General features: G+C 40.1%; 1 long non-coding RNA gene across 1 annotated transcript; it reads left to right on the forward strand.

The window, feature by feature from the left end:
• Nucleotides 1-7,535: 7,535 nt before the first annotated feature.
• On the forward strand, nucleotides 7,536-16,890 carry LOC125141519. The gene is made up of 3 exons (XR_007140919.1): nucleotides 7,536-7,668; nucleotides 7,899-7,988; nucleotides 15,817-16,890. It is a non-coding gene; the product is annotated as an uncharacterized LOC125141519 (long non-coding RNA).
• Nucleotides 16,891-26,982: the final 10,092 nt, after the last annotated feature.

A 26,982-nucleotide genomic window follows, 5' to 3' on the forward strand; every position in this document is an offset into this window, starting at 1 on the left:
AGTTTGTTGTCCTCAGAGACCACATGGAGTTAGCATCTTCTCTTAGAATGAAGCGGAATCCAATTGGAGCTGGTTCATCTCTAGATACTTCAGGATCCTCACAGGGTTGATGCGTCTTTTCACCGAAGGTCCGACATCTTCATGACACGGAACACAACCGGAGCTGGTACAATCTCCGAATGCCTCGGGATGGGTAGGAAAAGAGAAGCAGTGGAGAGGAATTAGCGTTAGCATTAGTGTTCATAATAGCATATAAACCAGTATCAACAATTCTGCAGCCCTGTGCAGCCCAGTGTAAAAATTATAATAAATAAAAACAATACAGATATTGAAATATTAAACATATTAGAAATGATCGGTGCCCTTCTTAATCTGAATGTCTTTGCATGCTGTGGTGTTATAGTTTATCTTCTCTGGAGCTACGAGGCTCAAACACATGCAATGTCCAGCATGACAATGTGTCTGTGCACAAAGCCCCTGAGCTCCATGAAGACATGATGTGTTAAGTTTGATGGTTGTGGAAGAACTCGAGTGTCCTGCACAGAGCCCTGACTCTGACTCTGACTCAACTCCAACTTTGGGATGAACTAGAACACCGACTGACTCCCACTGAACTCCTCACTCTTACAACATCAACATCTGATCTCTAAGTGGCCACATACTTTTGGCCTTATAGTCTACATACAGAAAATACATTTTTACATAAAAAATCTTAAATGTGTAATAAAAAATTTTCTCTTTATCCCTAAATAATAAGTAGAGGAAGTGGTAGTGCAATGGTTAAGGTGTTGTACCTCCACTGGTCCAGCTGCCACTGCTGGGCCCCTATGCAAGGCCCTTAACTGCAAATCAGATAGAGGATAAAGGTTCCAGTATTACAATATAATAGCAAAGTACAAATCAACAAAACATCTTAGTCCTAGCACAGTATTCATGTTACTCCTCATGAGCTCCAGGAGCCTGGGGGCATGTGGTAGCCTAGTGGAGAAGGTTTTGATCTACTGATTTAAAGGTTATGAGTTTAAATTCCAGATCCACCATGCTGCCACTGCTGGACCATTGAGTAAGGCCCTTAAACCCTCAGTTGCTCAGTTGTATAAAAACTTAAGTTGGTCTGGATAAGGATGTCTGACAAAATGGAGTAAATGAGCTCCCAGTTGAAGGACAGTATGCGTAACACCTTAATTGTAAAAAAAATAAAAAGATAAAAAAAATTAAATTGGTAGCAACAACACTGTTTAGTTAGCAGATTGCAGGAATCCAGATGGAGCTTTACATTGCAAATAAAAGCACAGATTGGGGATTTGATTCCAGCCTCTCCATGCGCTTCAGAGAGTTCCTCTAGGTTCTTCGGGTTCCTTCCCTAGTCCAAAGACATGCGCTGTAGGCTGATTAAGTGCTAAGTGTAAACGAGTGTGTGATTGTGCACTGTGATAGACTGGTAATCTGTTCAGGGTGTTCTCTGCATTGTGCCCCGAGTCCCCCGAGATAGACTCCAGGTTCCCTGAGGCCCTGTGTTGTATAAGTGGTACAGAAAATGGATGGATGGAAGGAAGGATGGAAGGAAGTGATCATAGAAGAAGAGTCCTGAGATGATCAGTGTGAGCAGATTTTAGATTAAATAATAGACAGTTTTTTAAACACACCAGAAGGTCACAGAAGGTATTAATGTACAGTATCCAGGTGAGATGATCTACTGGACCAAGAGTGAGGTTCGAAGATAAAATCGTTTTAGTTAGCGTCTATTTGAGACCGTGCATAGTAGCAGTTCCCAAAAGGAGCAAATTATTAGGTATACTCTTATCCTGCATTACTTTTTCATTTTGTCCAGAAGAACGGCTGTTTCTTTTGAGGATGAATCATCAGGACCATCTGTGAGACTCAAGAAAGGTCACATGCTCACGGATGGAGCTTCAGCAGTGCCAACGATCAAAGCCTGTATTTTTTGGCAAAACTATCCTATATATTTTAACCTCTTTGTGGTTTTGTTTGTGTAAAATATCGTTCTAAGATTATAACTAACTAATAAACTAGCAGCTTTGCACCGATATGTGAAGAGAACCTTTACGTTACCGTCGATTAGACGTCAACCTGCAAAACATTTCGCCCTCTACATCTCAGATTGTGTTTTTGGGGAATGATGGAGTGGCATCTGGACTCAAAAACCATTTACAGTTCTTCAGTAATACAAGATGGAACATGAACACGTTCACGCTGCAGATGACTGCTCCTTCTGTTGGGTGTTTTTTTTCTTACCAAAAATATCAGCCTGCAGATATTTCCTGTGAAATGTCCAGCCACTGCGTATCCAGTATCTGCTGACAGAAACTCGTTATCGGTTTTCTCAGCTGAAATACAACACAAGCTGAAGCTTACACAAGCACTGACCTGAGGGTCATTTCTCCAGAAGCTGGGAGACTCTTTGATGCATAATTATGTTGGTTTTGTAGAAGCCAACATTCTGTTTTCCTATTTAAGCTTATTATTATTATTATTATTATTATTATTATTATTATTATTATTATTATTATTATTATTATGTTGGATTTGTAGAAGCCAACATTCGGATTTCCTATTTAAGCTTATTATTATTATTATTATTGTTGTTGTTATTATTATTATTATTATTATTATTATTATTATTATGTTTGTTTTGTAGAAATTATTATTATTATTATTATTATTATTATTATTATTATTATTATTATTATTATTATTATTAGACCTCTTGGTGGGAGAGAGTCAAGATGGCGCCTGTGTGTTGGGCACACCGTCTGTCGTTCTCGTGTTTGTGTGTTTGGTTGTCTGCTTTGTTCTTAAACTGCTAATCGCTTTTAACCTACGACCGCCAAGCACCGCTGGATATCCGCAACTCTGTTGCTAAATCTCTCACCAACCAAAACACCTCTGAATTGGACTGCTTTTTCAACCATAAATACGAGTCCATCAAACCGCCTTTACCTGAATGGTCTCGCCGGTGGCCCCTCAACATCACCAGGAGAAAGCGAAGGAGGAAACGGGGCAACCGCGGAGGATAAATCGTGAAGCTAAAAGCTCATCTGCGGGCGAACTTTCTTGTGGATCCTTCCTACGAACCGATGTATGGCGGCTATGCGCTTCGGCACCCGCTAGATATGTGACACAGGTACCTTTGTTATGTCTCACCCTCGCATCCGAGCCCTGATCATTACCGTGCTTGCCATGCCGGTACCCACCGAATTGGTCTCGGCTCCTGGGGTCGAGGAGTTACACACAACAATCTATGTGAGCTGAAAAGAGCGTCCTCTTTACCTGTTACCATCTCCTCACCGAAGATGGCATTATTAAACGCCTGTTCGCTGGTGAATAAGACTTTTTTAACACGCCTCGTCCGAGCAGACTCGGAGGGGGCATAGTTACCATTTTAAAGAGCTCTCTATCTGAACGCTGTGGTCTAACTCCGATTATAACATTTACCAGCTTTGAAGTTCAGATACTTCATTTAGACTGGAATGGTCCGGTTTGTTTAGGGGTGATCTATCATCCTCCACATTCGACCACGGACTTTATACAGCATCTCACTGAACTAATTGGCAATAGTAACGATTTTAACGTGCATGTTTGCTGTCCGTCTATCCCCCTTTCACATGAATTTTTGACATACGCTTGATCTGGTTCTATCCTATATGGACTTGACGTGGCTGATATTGTGCTTTCTGATATTATGATCTAAGATCATAAGCCTATATTATTCTCCCTGTCTCTTCCAGTCATCTCTCACTTTTCTAATACGTCTGAAAGTGTTGCACGTTTTTATTCTCCACAGTTTAGCACTAATTTTAACTCATATTTTGCTAAATGCTGCTCACAGTTGCTCCTGGAGCAGCCATTACCTGACTTGGATGCTGACCAACATCTTGGACTCTTAAATTCTGCAAAATACTGATCCTCTCAAACCTCGCAAGAAAAAAAAAAATCTGAAGTTTGGCAAAACGCTGAGACTCGTCTCCAAAGAAAGGCAGAACGTAAATGGTAAAAGGACAGGCTGCATGTTTCTCTTCAGATATTTAGAGACTCTATTACATCTTACCAGACTTAAGCCATATCTTCGAAAGCCACTTATTTCTCTAATTTAATTGAAAGAAACCACTCTAAACTCTAAGGTTTTGTTTTCTATCATTGAAATCTGTGACAAATACTTGTGTTAAATCTATGCCTGTTGCCTCTGTTGCTGTCTGTGAAGCCTTCTCGAGATCCTTTAGTGACAAAATCACTAAACTAAGGCTAAGTGTTCGCCCCACTATAACTCCGATCTCTTCCCCAATCACATCAAAGGTTTCTGCATTTTTTAAAGCAACTGAAGGAGGTGATTGACAAGCTCAAACCCTCATTTTGTCCCAGTGACACAATTCACCCAAAATTTTTAAAACAAATCTTTCACTCTGTGGTTCTTATTATTTTAGATTTATCAGCTGCTTTTGATACCATTTGACCAGACCAAATTTGAGCAAACACAATATACACGTACACCAAGCACTGTTAAACATGACAAAGTACCGGTGAACAGAGAGATACACACCTTCTCTCTCCACCAAAGCTACAACACCACTGCCGCTTGCAGCTGCTCAGCTCCAGACGTCACCTAAACCCGGCCCGATATCATGATATTCTGCGCATGCGCGGTATTGGTGCGGCTTTAGGTGACGTCTCTCAGCTCTCTCAGTTAACCTCTCGTCCATGGAAAGTCACACAAACCCGAGAGAAGTACACCACAGTAAATACAATGGAAATAATTTAATGTTCCTTGGGCGGCCCGGTACCATTTGGTCCACGGACCGGTACCGGTCCGCAGCCCAGGGGTTGGGGACCACAGCCATAGACCACTCCCTTTTATTAGCAAGGCTTGAGCCCTGGGTAGGTCTAAAAGCAAATGTGTTGAGCTGGTTTCAGTCATACCTGACTGACAGAAAGTCCATAGTGAAACTGGGTAACTTTTCCTCCGCCCCTGCCTCGCTGTCCTATGGCCTTCCACAAGGCTCTATTTTAGCTCCTTCTCTATTCTCGTTATACATGCTACCCCTGGGCTTTGTTCTCTGGAAACATGGTGTATCCTTTCATTTCTATGCTGATGACACCCAAATCTACTTACCAATTAGGAAAAATAATCCTTCAGCAATCTCATCTCTTCTAAAATGTTTATTATTATGGCTGGCACAAAATTTCCTGTTTTTTAAATGAAGAGACTGAGGTAATAGTGTTTAGCCCAAATGACAACTCTCAGTCCTCAAGCATCAACCTAGAGAGTTTATCTGTATTTAGATCTTCACGGGTGCAGAATCTTGGCATCTGTATTGATCAGCACTTAACATTTGACAAACACATCTCGTCTGTTATCGGGTCTAGCTTTTACCAACTGAGGATTCTCTCCAAAATTAAACACTTTCTTACTCCTAAGACCTTAGAAATGGCTGTTCATGTGTTTATAACCTCTCACTTAGACTACTGTAACTCTTTATATTGCGGTATATCTAAAACTCAGATTACGCATCTCCAGCTCGTTCAAAATGCTGCTGCCAGATTTCTCTGTAGTTGTCAAAAGTATTGGCACCCCACCAGGTATTCTGGTGACGGCGCTCGACACCACGTGACGTCACATGTAGCCCTGCCCCCAAAATAAGCGAAATCAAAAATTAGCACAACATGGACATGTCATATATCAAAACACTCAGCCTGATGAGGGGAAGTGCCTCACGTATATTCTGGTTACGTCACATGATGTCACGTGAAAATCAAAAATTTGCACAACATGGACATGTGACATATCAAAACACAGCACAATGAGGGGAACTGCCTCACGGGTATTTGGATCACGTCACATGCTCATGTTCGCTCACCTCTAAAAATATTGGCACCCTAGCGGTCCAGTAGCTTTCACAATCTTTCTGTCTGCTTACCTCTAAAAGTATTGGCACCCTAGCAGTCCAGTAGCTTTCACAATCTTTCTGTCTGCTCACCTCCAAAAGTTACACTGACCCTTATGTCAACTCGCCTCCAAAAAGCAGCGGCCTTTGCGAATAGTTGCACCGTCAAAGCCAATATCAAAGTTTGACACGACGAACTATACAAATCTAGTTATCTAACTGATCTCATTTTCATTAGCCGAACACATACATCATTTACAGTACCTTGTTATTACACTGATAATCACATTAATTGTTGTAGTACTGTTTATTCTTATTGGTGGAGAGAAAATTGGAATTGGAAAACATGCACTTTCCTGGGAATTTGGCAGCCTTTCAGACGGGATTTATCGTACCATTCGATTGCATTTGATCTGTTTTTGTAGTTGTTGGTTTTCCCAAGTACAATATATGACAGTGGTGTTTCATGTGTGCAGTAATCTTTAGCAAGTCCACTGTTTTATCAGATTAACAATGCACCAATCTGAGTCTATGTTCTAACAATTTACAATCTAACAATAAAAAAACTAACCGTTTTTAAGCCGTCTAAGCCAATATAACTTCCTCTTTCTTTAAAATACTAAAAATTATTGATATGTTTAAATAAAATCAATTCTTAAGAGAATTTATTAGCAACTATGATTCTACGCTATAAACTATACAGACACACTGGACACAACAATAACAATAACAATAACAATAACAATTCTTCTAACAATAATGTATTTCAAAACATGGATTTAAAATGCATTTCATTACAAATCATAAATAGAGTAAATTATGTGGAGTCTTTGGCACGGACACTGCAGTATATTACTCAATACCTGCGTCCCAATTTGACATTTGGCTCTGGTTGTTTATTAGAGGATCGGGGTTCAAGCCCCAACACTATCACGCTGCCACTGTTGGGCCCTTGAACAAGGCCCTTAACCCCCTTCTGGTCCAGGGGCGCTGTATCATGACTGACCCTGTGCTCTGACTCCAACCTCCAAACATGGGATATGGGAAGGAAGAATTTTACCGTGCTGTAATTTGTATATGTGACAAAATAAAGGCTTTTATTCTATTCAGTGTCTAGTGTCAATTTTAGAAGGTTAGTATGGTTTCAAATGGAATTTTTTTTTTTACTAATTGGAAGTACAAGCAAATAAATAAATAAAATAAATAGCGCTTATTAAATAAAAACAATGTAGGCTAATTTAAATGGAATTTGTAAGACCTCTTGTCCACCGGAGAGACAGCTGCCAACTTACATTTACAGCATTCGGCAGATGCCCCTTATCCAGAGCATTATCTCATTTTTATACAGCTTAACAATTGAGTTGTTCAGGGCCTTGCTCAGGGGCCCAACCCTGGCAGCATGGTTGACCTGGGATTGAACTCACAACCTTCCGATTGGTAGCCCAACACCTTAACCACTAGGCTACCATATGCCCCCAACTTGAATTTTTTTTCATCGAGCATCAGTGCCTGGTAGCTCCACATCACTTTCACCATGTAAGCAAAGCTGCGAATGTTGAGTCGATGGAACAGGAAGCAGACCGAAACCCTCAGTGCCAGATTAGGTCTTATCCGTCTCGCTACATAAGTTCAGTTCCCACACTTTCAATGTTGTTTCAACAGCAGCTACGTCAACATCTTTCTCCGAAGTGGAGATGCAGACATCATAAACACAGGAAGAGGAAGAGGAGGGAGCGCCTTTGGTGAAAACATGCATTAATATCAATAGGTGTGTATGAAAGTGAATTTTATGATGTAGAAAAACAATGGATTTATTTATTAGTGTATAAGTAACTAAACATGTAACACTAGCATGAACCGGGAACCCTTCATTCCACACAAGGAGTTGTAAAGCAGTCTCACAGGCACATTTTACATCAGAGACTTTTTCACAATCCAGGAAATGCCTAAACGAATGAATAGAGACCGATTCATTTAATGTTTTTTTTTTTTTTTCAGATGCAGTCAAAATCGAGGACTTTTTTCGGGAGAATTTTAAGACCCCATCATCACATTTTCCACTTTATAATGATGTGACTGTTTTTAATGGTGAGATTCAAAGTACAGAACCAGATATACTGCATATTTATTTATTTATTTATTTATTTATTTATTTGTTTGTTTGTTTGTTTGTTTATTTATTTCAACTATTACATCATTCACATCAGTGATGGCTGGTAATGTTTTTATGATTTTTCACAGTATTTAATTCACATCTCCAAAAGCACGATTTAAACCCAGATCTGTAGATGATGTTAAACACAAACGGTTCTCGTACCAAAACTAGACAAGCTCAAGTAAAATCGACAAACCGCTAAACAGCTATCGCTAACGCTATGGTGTCAAATTACAACTCAAAAGCATCCCTGAGGGTGGAGTTATCATTCAGGCAGGAGGAAATGTATTGGTTCAAACAGCCAGTGGGCGGAGCTTAGATTTTGGGTCATCCACAGCTGCTGACAATCATTTATGATTGCTTTGAATTTTGATGCTCTTTTCAATTAAGTTCGTTAAAAAAAAAGAAATTGATTTGACAACTAATTAAAAAATTATTTCTGTAATGTAGACTGTATAACCTACAAACGCATGCTCAATGAGCCCTGGGTAGGTCTTCTTGATTCTTAGCATGTTAATTATTTTCATCTTTGAAGCTGAACAAAATGTCCAGAAAGCTAGCTATCTCCATGAGGTACATCAGGTTAATAAACACTGTGGTTAATTAATAATAGTTAAAACCTTTCCTAAAAATGAATGAGCGTGTTTATATTACTTTAGTTGTAGTGCTGACGTTAACACTACCCAGAAAGCAGGCCAATGCCATATGGTACACAAACAATAAACTGTTTTGTTTATTAGCCTGTGCGCTTGTTAGCTGGCAAGCTAGTGTTATCTATCAAGTTTCTTGAAAGCTACTTTGTTAATTGGCTACAAGGAAAGCTTTTTGATAAACTAGTGGAAAGCGACTTAACAGAAAACTATTTAACTTCATAAGCTATATAAATCAAATATTTTTAATACTTAATTCTAGCTTAGAAGCGACTGTAGATCTATAAAATGCTAGTTGAAACATTTTGGACAACTTGTCATCTTTGTCACTGTACATTTATTAATATTCTTCCTATGACACCAAGAACAGAGCGATAGAAGAAAAGCTAAAGTGTGGACTATGAAAGGCTTGTCACATCAAACAGTAGCTCTGCCTCAGCACGCCAGCAAGCCTTGTATTAATTTCCTGTAACAGCTAACGATTTTGTTCCTTACTCATCGCACACAAGATGATATTTAGGTCTATAACGCTATTTATTAAAATGCAGCAGCTGTAGATGACCAATTAATTACTTTCGCACTTTACACTTTCTTCTATATGCCTTATGTAATGGTGAAACTTCCTGTAATTGGTTACACTATTTGATTCTTTCCTACACAGCATGTTTGCCTTTTACCTCCAGGCTACTTGCAGAGATCGTACAGTATGTTCTCCCTTTGCTTTAGAGGTTTCCTCTGTAGTCCAAAGATGTTTAGGCAGATTGGCGTCTCAACTCTCCATAGTGTACGTGAACATAACCTGTCCAGGGTGTCTTCCACCTTGTGCCCTGAATCTCCTGGGATAATTTTCAGGTTCCCTGGGAACCTGTGTAGGATAGGTGCTAGAGGAGATGAATGGATGAAACCAAGAGGTCTGAACTTGTTCCAGCATGACAATGCTCCTGTGCAGAAAGTGAGCTCCATGAAGACGTACTGTGTTACGATTTGAGTGGAAAAACTTGTTGCCCTGAATTTGACTCCACCCGACTGAACACCTTTGGAAATAGATAATCTTCTATAATTAAAAAATATATATATATATTATAATTTTTTTTTGATTATCAGCAAGTTTCATAAAACTTTAAAACCATTTGGATAGAAACCTTGCTGCAGTCGTAAATTATCAATTGAACCCCTTTCAAGCATAATCTCATCTTTATGGAATAGTCCAGCATTTTGTTATTGTTTTTTTTTTTGCTGAGACTTGAGATTTTCTCTTGGCTGAGTTAAATGTTCCCCATGTAGCTGTTGCATTATTGATGTTCCCTTGAGCTCGCTGAGAGAATCTTAAACGAGCCTCTTATAGATTTCAAGCTAAAGAAATGCCTGAACTGCCCTCACATGCCCTCCTACACCTGCACTATATTCACCAGGTGATGTTTAATTCACAAGCCAACACCTTAGATATACAAAGAAAATACTAGCATCCATCATGTGGCAGACCTTTGATTAGCTTCAGCGGTGCTCATTTAAAAGAAGGCACTTATTTCCAGTGGAATGGAGTAAGGAAAGTAAACGACGGCAGTTTGGGTGTGGAAGCCTGAAGAACAGATTCTCCTTCAAACTTCACTTGTTTTTGTGACAAAAAGGTTCAAGAAGGTGTTGCTGATGATTTACAGCATAATCCCAAATTTCATTCGAATCAGCTTGGTGTAGAGTAGATATTCTGCTGAGGTTTGTAAGGTCTGATTTTGGGATTAAAATGAAATTCAGAAAGGATATAAACAGAGAGATAGATAGATAGAACAGGGATAGAAGCCTTTATTATCACCACATATACATTACAGCGGAATTCTTTTCTTAACATATCCCAACTAAGGAGGTTGGGGTCAGAGTGCAGGGGCAGATACTGTATGATCTGTACAGCGCCCCTGGAGCATAGAGGGTTAAGGGCCTTGCTCAAGGGCCCAGCAGTGGCAGCTTGTGCTGGGCCTTGAACCCCGATCCTCCGATCAACAACACAGAGCCTTAACCAGTTGAGCCACCACTGCCCCTCAATTTTCGCATATCCCAGGTTATGGGGTCAGAGCGCAGGGTCAAGCCATAGGACAGCGCCCCTACCGCTTATCCGAACTTCTCGGGTCACGGGGAGCCTGTGCCTATCTCAGGCGTCATCGGGCATCGAGGCAGGATACACCCTGGATGGAGTGCCAACCCATCACAGGGCACACACACACTCTCATTCACTCACGCAGTCACCTTGGAGGTGTGAGGCAAACGTGCTAACCACTAGGCCAACGTGCCTCGACTATAAAAATGTAGAATTAAAATCAAAGTTTATTTGTCATTTTTATCACCACAGTCTCCTCAAAATATAGAGTAGAAGCCTTTATTTTGTCACATCTACGTTACAGCACAGTGAAATTCTTTCTTCACATATACCAACTTTGGAGGTTAGGGTCACAGCATAGGGTCAGTCATGATACAGCACCACTGGAGCAGAGAGGGTTAAGGGCCTCGCTCAAGGGCCCAGCAGTGGCAGCTTGGCTTGAACCCCAATCCTTTGACCAACAACCCAAAGCTTTTCCTTTGACCAACAACCCAAAGCTTTAAAACCATTGAAGCCACCACTGTTTATCGAGCTTTGCCTCGTAGTGATGATCAGCAAAAAGAGCTTGTTCATGTAAAAGTTTCAGTTTCTCCCATGTTAAATTTGACACACCCCCCCCTTTCTCTCTCTCTCTCTCTCTCTCTCTCTCTCTCTCTCTCTCTCTCTCTCTCTCTCTCTGAGGTTAAAAATTGCCATTTTTGATCCACAGGGAAACCTTTTCTCTAATGATGTATTTCGTGTTGATTTTCTGCTCTACTGGCTTTAATCCCTGCACTCGTACCACACAGCTGTGTAGAGTATTGAGGTCCTGCTGAGGTCCGCGATTAGCCGGATCAAGTGTGCTGCATTAGGATTTGAAATGAAAGCCTACACTAAGATTGTGTATACTTGCTCATGCCGTTATTCTGCTTCTAGCGAGTAATCTCCAGTGTTCTGGATTATGTAGCTTGAACTTATTATTATTATTTTTTTTAAAAATCAAAAATAAAAATGGCCACCCTTGTTAAAGTGCCATATCTTTATTAGATTACAATTATATGATCAAGGAATCTTTTATTTTATTTTATTTTATTTAAGTTTTTTGTATCTACAATGTATCCCACCTCCGCCTTGTGTGTGTGGAGTTTGCATGTTCTCCCCGTGCCTCGGGGGTTTCCTCCGGGTACTCCGGTTTCCTCCCCCGGTCCAAAGACTGTTGTAGGTTGATTGGCATCTCTGGAAAAATTGTCTATAGTGTGTGAGTGTGTGAGTGAATGCGAGTGTGTGTGTGCCCTGTGATGGGTTGGCACTCCGTCCAGGGTGTATCCTGCCTCGATGCCCGATGACGCCTGAGATAGGCACAGGCTCCCCGTGACCCGAGAAGTTCGGATAAAGCGGTAGGAAATGAGTGAGTGAGAGAGAGTGAGTGAGTGTATCTACAACCTACTGTAAAAAGTAGAAATAATATCCCTAAAATATTCATAATGATCTTATTGTATACATAAAGCTCCTCATATTATTCACTGTATTCTAAACATGTTTCTAATGTCCCTGATAGACATAAAGGTGGAGTTTGAAAATGGTGTAAATCTGGGCTGTCTATACAGTATACCATATATGAATGATGCTGTACTTGAAAATGACGATCAGAATAACGACTGACGGTTACGACGAGAACGACTCTGGCAATTACGATGCTAAAAAGGACTTTATTAAGCGTCTTTCAACAAGGTCGATGTGAACATTTATATTATTGTTGTCAATTCTCACGAATCATTCGGTTTTGTACCACAGTGTACTTTCTTTTTCTTCAAGACAAAGAATTCCATGCTGGTCCAGGCTGGTTTTTACTGGTTCATGCTGGTATAGTGCTGGTTAGTGCGCGTATAGGGCTGGTATAGTGCTGGTATAGCTGGTCGGCCAGCACACCAGCATCCCAGGCTGGTCGGCCAGCACACCAGCATCCCAGGCTGGTCGTCCAGCACACCAGCATCCCAGGCTGGTCGTCCAGCACACCAGCATCCCAGGCTGGTCGGCCAGCCCACTAGCATCCAGCACCTGATGCTGGACCAGCATACCACCATCCCAAGCTGGTCCCAGCATGCAAAACATACCTTATACTGGACCAGCAATGCTGTTTTTTTTGCAGGAATAACAGCCACTTGAAAAGTAGTTATAAATAGTAACGATCTCACCAGCTTTTATTCACTTTCTTGAGAAATCTCCAAACCCTTCAGTCTGGCAGAATTTCCCATGTCAGCAAACTTAGAGCTTTACCTTTGACACCTGATATTCCTTCTAAAAACGTAATAAACAACAACAAAAAAAAACCCTTCAACGTAGTGTAGCAATAGAAACGCTAAGCCATTAGAACAAGCTCGTTAATATGGCTGCTGTTACAGAAAGCAATTAGATTTGAGGATTTAGCAGTGCTGTGGTCTCAAGCATTCTAACCTCCCACTTGGGTTCAGCGAACAGACGTCTGTAATTGACTTACACATCTTAGAGTGCAGGGCCAATTATGCTTTATTAAACTCTGGGCAGCAGATAGCTGTGTAATCAGCAGGGGTTGAGCTTGTGATCTTTAGATGTTGTTCCATCACGTTTAACGTTTGGGTATAAACGTAATCCAAGATGGTGACAAGGTCATATACAAATACAACATTTGCTCTGTTGCAGTTTATCCAGCTTTTATGTGTTACAGTGATTAGCGAACAGACAACATTTCATAAAAAAAGATTGATAATCAGACAAAGGGTTTGTTCATGTTTATTTTCTTTGGACTGACAGTCACGCTAAAAATGTCACACTTCCATACCGAGTCGGAGAGAACCACAGTGACGCTAGCCAATCATCTGTGAGCTCGTGTACGCAGAGGAGAGAGGACTGTGCTGTCTGTGGTGGTTGTTTAGTGTCTCAGAGTAAGTACATGATGGCCGATACCCTCTATTTGGTAGCTGTTACATGATGGAGGAGAGATGGATGATAAACGGGAATTGGTCAAGAAGGAATTCTAGAGAAAAACAAACAAAGCAAAAAAGGAAAAGTGTGCAGGAAAGAGACACATCTACATTACAGCACAGTGAAATTCTTTCTTTCAACCCAGAGCCTTAACCACTTGAGCCACCGCCGTTTAGATTTGGTTTTGAATTAAAGCCCACTTGACATTTTGTCATTATGGAATTTAAGGTCTTATTTATTTCAAATACACAATTTGGTGGATCGGTGGTGTTCACCTCACACCTCCAGGGTTGGGGGTTCGATTCCCACCTCCGCCTTGTGTGTGTGGAGTTTGCATGTTCTCCCCGTGCCTCGGGGGTTTCCTCCGGATACTCCGGTTTCCTCCCCGGTCCAAAGACATGCATGGTAGGTTGATTGGCATCTCTGGAAAATTGTCCGTAGTGTGTGAGTGTGTGAGTGAATGAGAGTGTGTGTGTGCCCTGTGATGGGTTGGCACTCCGTCCAGGGTGTATCCTGCCTCGATGCCCGATGACGCCTGAGATAGGCACAGGCTCCCCGTGACCTGAGAAGTTCAGATAAGCGGTAGCAAACGAATGAATGAATGAATTTGGTGGATATATAATATATAATACATCAAAACACTTATTTATGTTGAATTTGAGCAGGTTTCACTCAGAACACTTTGCTAACAAATGCCGCTAGCTCAGTAATCAACGTATGAAGAACCGGACACTGATGTCTGGTGGCCTTAATGCAAGTTATCTAAAGGGTGTGAGGAATCAGTCGTGATTTCTGCTCTATAATCACATCCTGGCTACTGAAGGTTGGCAACGTTTCAGTTCCACTCCACCCCACCCCACCCCATCCCACTGACGTGGTTAGGGTCGGACTCGGTACAGTAACGTGGAAAAAGATTTCTGAGTGAACACGATCGGGTCGTGACCTCCGAACAGGATATGATGGCACCGAACATTCTCCTCTCCTATCTAATAAGGCCGGGGTATGATCGCTGAGGAAATGAGGGGCAGGAAGATCTTCAAGCAATAACAACAATTAGGAGACAATAATTAGGAGAGTGCACTGATCGCTGCTTTGACTTCAGCAGTGTGACTGGATTTCTGTTTGCTACTGCGATTCCTGCTTATCGCCTACATAAATAAATGACTTATGGGGTAAATGGGGGAAAATCAACAGTTCCACCCTTCCTGCCTTCTTGAACAAATACAAATACACACATGCGGATGCGTGTAAACATATATCTATGGAACAAGGGTTTCTGTTTGTTTGCTTTTCCTAACCCTAACCCTTTCCTTTGAATGAAGGAAATTCGATTAGACATCACATACAGAGCTTCATTTACAGGTTAATGTTTATACTCAAATAGATTCTAGGTAGTTAATTCCTACACAAGAATATGTTCCTATAACCGTTTTTTTCTTCTTCTTGTACCACAGAAATTTGCCCACAACTACCAATTTTGTTTATATCTTTAAATCCTTTTTTGGTTATATTAAATGTTGTGAAATATCTAAAGGACGATCTCCGTTCTGTTACTCTTAAGTGATGCAGCTCGTCATCTTGTTCCTTATCTTGTAAACTTCTCCATCATGAAGACTTACCTGAACAACTCCTTACAGAGATCATCACCAGCTCATCACAACAGATCACGCTTTTGATCACGTTTATTGTTTCGATAATAATAATAATAATAATAATAATAATAATAATAATATAGTTGTGATGGTTGATATGATGATGCATAAGAAACAAAGCTTTAACACAAACGATAATTTGTCTCATAGCTACAGTTGCCACTGTTATAGAAAATCAACATGTAAAAATAATTATATAATAATTCTAAAAGTGTTTCTTGTAAATGCAAAAAATTGCAAAAAATGGGGCGGTGCAAATACCTAAGTAAATGAGTATTAAACAAAAATTGGTTACAAAAATCATTTAAAGCTACATTAAAATAATTTTCTGGAGATTATAATTTTACAAAAAATTAATTATTCATGATTCTGTGATGAAATTTTTAAAATGTTTTGTTTCGCTCTTAAATCTTCGTGATTTTTCTTACAGCTTCTTAAATCTCCTTCACACCGAATGTCACCATCATCCTTGGAGTCCCAGTGAGCACAACATGCCCTAATCAAAAAGGAAACTCCAGGACAGCTCACTAAAATAGAAATAAATCCAGCTACAGATATGTCTCTAAGGCTCTGGGATGCCACTGATCCACAGACAGAGACGGATAATCAGAGTCAGTTCCCAAGCAGAGGAAAGACTTACAATATGAACAGCAGTGAACATTCCCACGATCTTTCAAGGAACCTGTTAACATTTCTCCAAGGCAAATCATGTCCACAAACTTCAGCAGGCTTCACAGGCCTCGGTTCGTCCAGCCGTTATGACCTTGACCTAAAAAAAGGCAGCTGGGTTTATGGGTGATTAACACAAATAACCATCAAGCTCTTCCCAAAGACTTTGGTTTTATTTTTAGGAATATTACATGAACGAGTGACGGCGGATCACAATTTGGAAAGGAGACAGTTCTACTGGAAAAATTCTACTGCAGATCAGGAGTTTGAGTAAAAAGAAAAGCTTCATTTGTTTCTAGCGACAGGTTGGTTCAAAACTTTACACAATCCACACTTTGGTGAGGTCTTGTAGACCCTCTCTGACTTGTAGACCCTCTCTAACTTGTAGACCCTCTCTGACTTGTAGACTAGTGATGGCCAGTTCGTGAACGAATCGTTCTTTTGAACCGGTTCTTTTTAGTGAACTGGATGAACCGGTTCACCAAATCGTTCGTCTTGAGTCAGCGCTTGAGTCATCCACAAGTTACTAAAGTTACACACTTTCGGTCATGTCTGACATCCCCTCCGACTGTAAATAAACTAATATCCCGGAGTATATGTAACTCCTGTACACAGAACTGAGACATGTTGTGAGCTTGAGCTGTTGATACTGCGCATGCGTGAATTATTGAACCGATACAGCGAATTATCTGTACAGAACTGAGAACAGCTTTTTTCGGACGCGTCCGAGAACCGATGAACTGGTACAGCGAATCATCAGTACACTGAACGAACTGTTTCGGACGCCATACATTTTCGGTCCGACATACTGTTGATGCTGCGCATGCGTGAACCTTCAGAGCAAATTATACATATTTCGATATGCATAGTAACTAGTCATAGGCTATAAAACATTTTTATAAAAAAAATCTATATATGTCACTCAATATATGTCGGTTAATTTTATTATTGACTATTGTGCAGGTTAGTCTGTATTTTTATATGCTGATTTTTGTAAGTTGATGAAGATTAGTTTATTAACTTTATATCTTTAAGACACGTAAAACATCCACGTTTGCACATAAATGCCTGTACTGCGTGTTTTAGTTGCAAAACTTAAATGTAAGAAACGTATTCAACTAAAGTTATGATTACAAAGAACTTTTCAAATGTGTTAAATTGATTGTATTAATATCTGCCGGCAGCGGGATGATGGAATTTGCGTCATTACGTCATTGTGAATGACGTCATTACGGCAGGACGTAAAAGAACTGGTGAACTGGATTATCGAACTGCTTCATTAAATCGAACTGTCCGAAAGAACCGGTTCACGGAAAAGAACAGATCTTCCCATCACTATTGTAGACCCTCTCTGACTTGTAGACCCTCTCTGACTTGTAGACCCTCTCTGACTTGTAGACCCTTTCTGACTTGTAGACCCTCTATGACTTGTAGACCCTCTATGACTTGTAGACCTTCTCTGACTTGTAGACCTTCTCTGACTTGTAGATCCTCTCTGACTTGTAGATCCTCTCTGACTTGTAGACCTTCTCTGACTTCTAGACCCTCTCTGACTTCTAGACCTTCTCTGACTTCTAGACCTTCTCTGACTTGTAGATCCTCTCTGACTTGTAGACCTTCTCTGACTTTTAGACCCTCTCTGACTTGTAGACCCTCTCTGACTTGTAGACCCACTCAGACTTGTAGATCCTCTCTGACTTGTAGATCCTCTCTGACTTGTAGACCTTCTCTGACTTGTAGACCTTCTTTGACTTGTAGATCCTCTCTGACTTGTAGACCCTCTATGACTTGTAGACCCTTTCTGACTTGTAGACCCTCTCTGACTTGTAGACCCTCTCTGACTTGTAGACCTTCTCTGACTTGTAGACCTTCTTTGACTTGTAGATCCTCTCTGACTTGTAGACCCTCTATGACTTGTAGACCCTCTCTGACTTGTAGACCCTCTATGACTTGTAGACCTTCTCTGACTTGTAGACCCTCTCTGACTTGTAGACCCTCTATGACTTGTAGATCCTCTCTGACTTGTAGACCCTCTATGACTTGTAGACCCTCTCTGACTTGTAGACCTTCTCTGACTTGTAGACCCTCTCTGACTTGTAGACCCTCTCTGACTTGTAGACCCTCTCTGACTGTATAAAACACAGTGCGACTGTAATGCAAAATGAATACTGTGCAAAATTAGAGGTTGAGTGTAGAACTGACTCAGAATTAAAGAACATTTTTCTTCTTTTCTCAACATGCTCATCTTTTCTCAGTCTAATCAGTTATACTATGGATTTTTTATAATTTTTTTTATTTTGGAGTTCAAATACAGGAGAAGATGTGGAAATATTTAGCTTAGTTATACTTCATGTGTTACGAGAATGCTGAGGGAATAACTCTGCTGTTTTACCATAAGTGAGCGCAGGATTCTAACGTTTCCGAAATCTTGTTTTCGCTAAATGATGCAATGAAAAGTTAAGCAGACTTTTGCTGTGTGTTTGATCGCTACTGAAGCAAATGCTGAATAATTACATGCTGAAGGATTTATAATTACCCCGGAGACTCCTCGCGCATTGGTAACAGACCAAATACAGTGTGGTCACGTGGGAAATACGTGGGAATGTGAGACTCATTTCTGAATTCACTTTCTAAAGATAAGAAAAGAAGGATGCTTTATTTCTCCATTTGGGAGGTTTGTAGTATCCTCGAGGAACAAAAATATAACACACACTGATGCGTTGCCACAACGTACACATCCCCTGCTAGGGCATACACTGATACACAAAAGCAGACATCTCAACCCTGCTTTGTCCATTAGTAAGTTGTTAGCATCAGTGAGAGTGAAGGAGTGTAATTACCTTCAGCCTTCAGTTAGTAACACTGACACTTACCGTACACAGTGGCGCTTACGAGTCATTACTCCTGACAGATAAATAACTCCTGATGAAAGTCACAGAGGAACACCGATAACACAGCGGGACAAAGAGAGGCCAAGTTTGCAATGTAGAAAAAAACACGAGAGCAACAATAAATTGTGAGTTCAGAAAGAACGCTCTAAATTTTTTATTTCATTATTATGTTTTGATCGATTTCATAATTCATAATGATGCACTGAGGGGTTCTTTACAGAGGCAAACACAGACACGAATAAATGGCTCATTATACATTCTGTTTTCCTATTTAAGCTTAGACAAAAATTTATCAAGAGTAACTCCTCCTAGAGCTTTCGAGCCACATGAACAAAATTCGGATATGTTGTAGAACCTGGTCTGAAGTTTGTTGCTTTGACTTTTCTAAGCGATCCGAGTACCGGTACTTCCGGTACCGAGTCACAAAGTGGGTTTTGTTCCCATAGACTCCCATTATAAACTTTGGAGGTTTATAACTCGGCAAGCTTTCGAACTCTCTACACCAAAGATCTCTCTACGGCCAGCTCCTTTAGGGTGAGACTCTGTACAAAGGTTTAAATTGGTGTACCGACTGGCCTTTCGGTTGTCCCTCAGCCCCGCCCCAAAATATACAAAATCAAAAAACTATTTTACAACATGGACACGTGACATATCAAAACATTCAGAACAACGAGGGGAACTTCCTCACGGGTATTCTGATGATGTTATGTGATATCACATGAAAATAAAAAATTTGCACAACATGGACATGTGACATATCAAAACACTCCCAAAAGAGGGGAATTGCATCACAGGTTTTCGGATGACGCCACATGCTCGTCTCCACTTGCCTCCAAATGTTTTGGCGCCCTAGCGCTCCACTAGATTTCACAAGTTTTATGTCCACTTGCCTCTAAAAAGCACTGGGCTTTGACGAGGCAAGTATTCCCAAAGGCCAGTGCTTTTTGGAGGCAAGTGGACATAAAACTTGTGAAATCTAGACGAACTTTAATAATCTAGTTATTATTATTCTTAAAGCTAATTTAGAATCATCATATTAAATCATAAATTATATCACTGTAAATTGAATCTATAGTAAAGACAGGGTCATTTATCAAAATCTAGGTACTGCAATGGCACCTAAGAGGGCATATTATTGGCACCACAGGGGTACTTTACTTCGTGTATCTAAGGGTGCTGTATAAGATTTAATCTGCTGTAGTTACCCTAAAGAGTCATTTACCCCATTGGATCTACTGAAGGTGCCCTAGATGGTACTTTATTTATATTTTACCTACTGCAAGGGTAGTATGATGGGTATTTTATTATTTTATCAACACACCCCCAAAACCCCAATGTGTGATAATACCCAGTATTAATGGTGTTGAGTCTTGCTGTAGAAAACTTTCCAGGTCAGAGTACTCAAATGTTTACTAAAAAAAAAAAAGTCCAGTCCAAATGGAAATGACAACGTTGCATATCAATAACAACTGAGATGCAAAAGTGGCCCAAAGCCCACGAATAACAGGAATCCTGGCACCTGATACAGTATGTAGAATTCCCTGGCATACGGTGTGAGATTCTCCTGAAGTAGCGTTCCTCTGGAGCAGCCAATGTGAAGACAGGTGTATCGCATTGACCAGCCAAACGAGGAGTGTGAAGAGACAGATAAAGGCAGTTCATAGCTCTGTGTGCATGTGTGTGTGTGTGTGTGTGTGTGTGTGTGTGTGTGTAACCTGAGCTCCTCCTGCATTTGTGTGTGTGTTTGCATAACGCAGCAAGCAGGGTCTTCAGAACATGGCCCAGAGTGCAGCGTTACACTCCACAGTGTCATAAACAGACTGTGAGAAAGAGATACCATCCACATCCATGCCAAATCCTCTCCTGTCAAAAACAGCTCGGGTTTCGTCGCCGTAAATTCAATGACTGAAACGTAAAAGCTGTCATCGTCTCAGCTCTCCAAAAGGCAGCAGCTACTCCGGTGGTTTTTTCTGTATTTCCTGAAAAATATCAAATTGAGGAGAGAAAAACAATAGAGGTCTAAAAAAATAAAGGGGGTGGGGGGGGTGATTATAGCTTCCATGAAACTTGTGAGAAGTTCTTTTACAACATGAAATTAAACTATCTAAAGATTAAATTCTATAATGTGTCATTCTTAGAAATTGTAACTGTTGGTAAACTTGCTGTAAAATAAAATTGATAGGATAATAATGAAAGAAAAATATATTATTTTATTATATTATTATTAATATTATTATAGAAATATATTATTTATATTTAAATTCTAGAATTTTTATTTTGTTTTTAGATATATACGTATATATATATACGTATATATAGGTCTTCATGGGTCCACTAACCCGAGGTCCGACCCGAGACCCGAGCGGGTTCGGGTCTAAAAGTTTCATGTGTGCCTCGGACACGAGTCGGGTATAATAATAGCGGCGTCGGGTCTCGGGTAATTTAAAATGAATGTGTTTTTCCCGAACGGACCCCGAGAAGACCCAAACTACTGTATCTCGTGTGTGTGCATCGACTCGAGTCCTTTTCCAACCTCTCCTCTGTTTGCCAAGACCGCTTGCAACGTGTGGCTGGCGGTAAGCTAATTTTTGTTGAAACAGACCTGTCAATCAATTTTGAACCCACGCTGTAGCGGTTACTTTAGTGTAGAGTTATGCAACATTCGGGTCCAGTCGGGTAAAAAGGGATCCGGGTCACTTCGGGTCGGGTACATTTCTTTAGACCCAAGAAGACCTCTAATATATATATATATATTATATATATATATATATATATATATATATATATATATATATATATATATATATATATATAATATAAGAAGAAGTTTTTATTTTGTCACATCTACATTACAGTACTGTGAAATTCTTCCTTCACATGTCTCTCATGTCTACGTATTTGTGAGGGTTTGGAGGGCCGGCATCGTGAACCGGATCCATTTTGGCCTCCTTTCGTAACCGACAGCAAGTTCACTGACAGAGAGATCATCGCTCCTCACGGCAAACCACTTTGGAAATGGTGCAGAAAGCAGTTTCCATTGCTCGCCTTATTCATTACGTGAAGCAAAGCTTAATGTGATTTCTATCCTGCAGGCTAAAGACATTATTCTGTCTTTAGTACATTAGAAAAACAAATGTTTCTGTTTTTTTCCTATTTAAGTGATCATAACAACCCCATCTACGCCCAACACGCTAATGCTGTGTGCGGGATTGTGGAGATTAGGTTCTTTAAAGCCTGAGGGAAAAACAAGTTAAGTTGATTTGGAGACGTTGAGTTAATGAGCCGAGGTCCAGCGCCAGGCTGCGGTTGCGGCCGTTATCGCGGAGAGGAAGTTTAGGTGATGATCCAGTTTTTGACCAGCTTTCCTGTGATTGTATATAAATCAATGACAAGGAAGTTCACTGCTCGGCTGGTGATGACTGAAGCACTCTGAGATACTACTGCTAAATAAACAGAAAGCCAAAAAACATCTTAAGAACCACTTCAGGCGAAATGGATATTTTATCTAAAGCACCGCAATAAAAAACCTGCAAGAATTTTGCTTTTAATGCAGAATAAAAATAGAGAGTTTATATCCAGGTCCCTCAGTGTGTTTATCTCTTATTAGACATTTCGACAGAGATCAACACAATCTGAGTGTTTCCTCATGGAGGTGGAATTTCTGTAGAAGATTAGAAATGATTCAGAAGTTTTGATCTGATCTCAAGATCAAGAACTCAAGATTTTAATCATTCTTTATTTTCTTTTAACAAAAAAATCGGTACTGTTCTCATTTGTTAGTAAAAAATTAATTAATTAATTAATTAATTAAACACAAAGAAAATAAAACCATGCCAAGATGATAATCAAGATACTTCAATCCTATGATTTATAAGCAATTGTTAAAAAGGTTTTTTTTAACTTATAAATAATCCGCTGTATTTAACCATTTATCCCCATTCAAACTACACTGCTGTTAAATTAATAATAATAATAATAATAATAATAATAATAATAATAATAATAATAATAATAATAATAATAATAATAATGCAGTACATAAAAACAGTGAGCAAGAAAAAAACAATAATACACTATCACATATATATATATATATATATATAATATAACAGCTGTGTACAAATAGAATTAAAGTGCAATAACTAAAATAATATAAAAGTAATATAAAAAAATACTACTTTTTCTACTGAATTACTCATGTGAAAAATATGCTTTCAGATTATTATTTTATTATTTATTTATTATTATTTTTAATCTTTAGAGATCTTTCAGCAAGATTAATGGTAATGTGTTACAAATCTTTGATGCATTAAAAAAAACTGTTGGCAATTTTTTTAAAGTCTGTATATATGTTTGACTGACTTTTCTATACCACAGTTAGAGTTCTCATAGGGACTGAATAAAAATGCATAAAATAATTGTTATTTCGCAACATTTAAAGATGGAATCACTAATGTGGTGGTTTATGTGTGTTTTATGGTATTTTTAAGGAACAAGAGTCTGTGTTTTCCAGCTTCTAGCTAGTGTTTCTAGCACTCGTCAACTCAGAAAAATCAAGTCAAGTCAAGAGTCAAGAAGCTTTTATTGTCATTTCAACCATATATATCTGACTCAGTACACAGTGAACTGAGACAACGTTTCTCCAGGATCAGGGTGTTACATAGAACAAAGACAGGGCTAAGGACTTAGCCCTTAGCTACATAAAGTGCAGCTGTGCAACCTGGGGCTTACGGTGCAGGACAAGACAGACAAGACAGTGCAGGACGATACAAACAAGACAGACAAGACAGTGCAGGACGATACAAACAAGACAGACAAGACAGTGCAGGACAAGACAGACAAGACAGTGCAGGACAATACAAACAAGACAGACAAGACAGTGCAGGACAATACAAACAAGACAGACAAGACAGTGCAGGACAATACAAACAAGACAGACAAGACAGTGCAGGACAAGACAGACAAGACAGTTAAGGACAAAAGGTTACAAGACAATACACAAAATACAAAAAAGACAGTACACAAAAGACAGTAAACAAGAAACAGCGCCGACCGCCAGGTGTCAATACTGTATGTAAATACTGTAAGTTCAGACAATATTGCGTGCAGTAATACTCGAATGCACACAGCAACAACTGAAATATTGTACAGCATGAGCAAAATGACTGAAATGTTACAGTGTGTGCAAGGAGCAAAAAAGTAAAAGAGTGTGCAAAACAGCATGTAAACAGTTTGTAAACAGTAAGCATGTAAACAGTCTGATGAATGTAAGCAGCTTGTAAACAAGTTGATAGATGTATATTAGAAGTGTGTGTATGTGGTGTAGGTCTGTGCAGTCCATACAGATGATGTGTGTGTGTATGTTGTGCTCAGTAGAGTTCAGTTCAGTTATTAAGGAGTCTGATGGCTTGTGGGAAGAAACTGTTACACAGTCTGGTCGTGAGGCCCGAACGCTTCGGTACCTTTTTCCAGACAGCTGGAGGGTGAAGAGTGTGTGTGAGGGGTGTGTGGGGTAAAGAGTGTGTGTGAGAGATGTGTATGGGGTAAAGAGTGTGTGAGGGGTGTGTGGCATCATCCACAATGCTGTTAGCTTTGTGGATGCAGCGTGTGGTGTAAATGTCCATGATAGAGGGAAGAGAGACTCCAATGATCTTCTCAGCTGTCCTCACTATCCGCTGCAGAGTCTTGAGATTCGAGATCGTACAGATCTCAAAACAGACAGTGATGCAGCTGCTCAGGATGCTCTCAATGGTCCCTCTGAAGAACATGGTCAGGATGGGGGGAGGGAGATGTGCCTTTCTCAGGCTTCGTAGGAAGTAGAGAAGCTGCTGGGCTTTCTTGGTGATGGAGCTGGTGTTGAGTGACCAGATGAAGTTGTCCGCAAGATGAACACCAGGAAATTTGGTGCTCTTGACGATCTCTACAGATGATCCGTCGATGTTCAGCGGAGAGTGGTCGCTCTGTGCTCTCCTGAAGTCAACAACCATCTCTTTAGTTTTATCAACATTCAGAGACAGGTTGTTGGTTCTACACCATGTAGTTAGCTGTTGCACCTCCTCTCTATATGCTGACTCGTCATTCTTGATGATGAGACCCACCTGTTGCTGTTGTATAAAAGATACCAACTCATACGTACCACAGAGGTGATAATTTTACATAACAAATACAGCAGGAAGATTTAAACATCATTCTGGAGCAAGTTATTTATACAAGAACAAATCCCTCTGCTCTGATTATCCCCATGGAACAGTCAGTGAGGTTTGATAAACAAATATCAGGAAATAAATACTAATCCAGCTTTAATGATGTTTGCAGAGGAGACTCATGGCTTCCATGGTATGATCTCCAGGGTGTACAGCTGTCTATAGAATGCACTCACGCTAATAAAGTCTGAATGCGTACTCAAACCAGACGATCGGTTATTACGGATAAATCCTCGGGGACGTGGTTCAGGACTGGATGCAAGGTTTGTTAAATTCTCTAAGAGTGAATCAGGTTTAATACAAGAGCCTGGATGAATGTTGAGGTAAAGTGAAGTCAAGTTCAGTCTTTTTCTGTATTGACTTGAATATGTCTCTGATTATTGGCCTTGGACTTGTGCATTGGCAAAACTAAGTATGATTTTGAGCTTAAGTGAGAAATTGTGCAAAAATGATGCTCGTTATGTCTTTACTTTTCAGTTTGACAACACATTTCCTTTTACTAGAAAACAGACTGATGATTGGAACAGTGTGCAAATGTACAGTAGCTAAATAGACGAGGGTTAAAATCTGGCAGGGAAAATAACAATATCTGCTTGTGTGCATAAGGACAGACCTAAACTATGCTACGTAAAGCGGTGATAAGCTCTGTTCATCCGATCACGGTTGTCAATACGGCATACATGCAAATAAGAAGAAGGTTTAGGAAGTTACGGTGGTAAACATTAGGATTAATGGTTAACCACCGGGTAAAGTATGAACAGTGTGAAACTTTACCTCGAGTTAAAGGCAGGGTCTCCGATTTTTGAGAAATGCCTCAGAAAACTGAGTCGGGCCGAATAATAAACAAAAATCCAAACAAACGTGTAGCCAATGAGCGGAAAGGGGCGGGGCTTGTCAATATGCGGCGGAGAGAGTGTTCAGCGCGCGTGTGTGACATTAGCGGAAAGCGGTTTTAACATCGACATGCTGGATAAAAACAAAGAAAGAAAGCGAAGAAAGGTTTACGATAAGAGCTATAAATACAGAGGTGGGACCCAAAAAGCCTTTTTTCACAAGGGCTTCATAGGCATTTTTAGAAATGATACACTCTTAATTTGTGAAAAACTTCACTTCTGATTTGTGTCTGTGGTGTATTTCAAACCATTTCTAAACCATGAGCGTTTAGCTGTAACGTTTTGATTGCACTGCCTGAGAGATCACAGATCACACACTCTCTTTCACTAGCAGGATCACCATGCCTGTGCCTCCATGTGATGACACGTAGGAATCATAAACCCTGCTATGAGGATTATAAATGTCCCCGCTCCGAAAGAGCTGACTCGAGTGGCACATAATTTCCGTTCGTTTATGACGCAGATGACACGACCGAGACTGACGTGCAACCTCGGCATTGTTTCCCCACCGTGGGCTTTTGTTTTTTGTGGGTGTAGACGTGATTATTGGTAGCACTTTGCTAATGAATGATAAAAGCTAGCTCTGACAAAGAGTCGAGGGAGAACCGAACAGCAGCATCACATTGCAACATGGGGAAATCAAAGCAGGAAGAAAACAACACAGTCGTTGCCAGTTTTTTGGAGGACGCGATGGGTGTTTAGAGAGGATCAGAGACGAGCAGAGAGGCAGTTTGTGCAGTGAGACAGGAAATGTTCTCTGCCAGTATTATTACATGCTGCAGAGATTCATACTGTAAGGCTTTAAATTTTCAGATGTAATAACAACAAGCCATGGGGTCAAATACTCAGAAGCTTGGATGCAATAATTGTCTCAGTGATAGATCTATAGCGTGTGAATAATCATAGGAGCTCTAAAAGAATGTTAAGAATGTTGATTTAT

This window comes from Tachysurus fulvidraco, chromosome 6, assembly GCF_022655615.1.
Source record: "Tachysurus fulvidraco isolate hzauxx_2018 chromosome 6, HZAU_PFXX_2.0, whole genome shotgun sequence".
Taxonomy (NCBI): domain Eukaryota; kingdom Metazoa; phylum Chordata; class Actinopteri; order Siluriformes; family Bagridae; genus Tachysurus; species Tachysurus fulvidraco.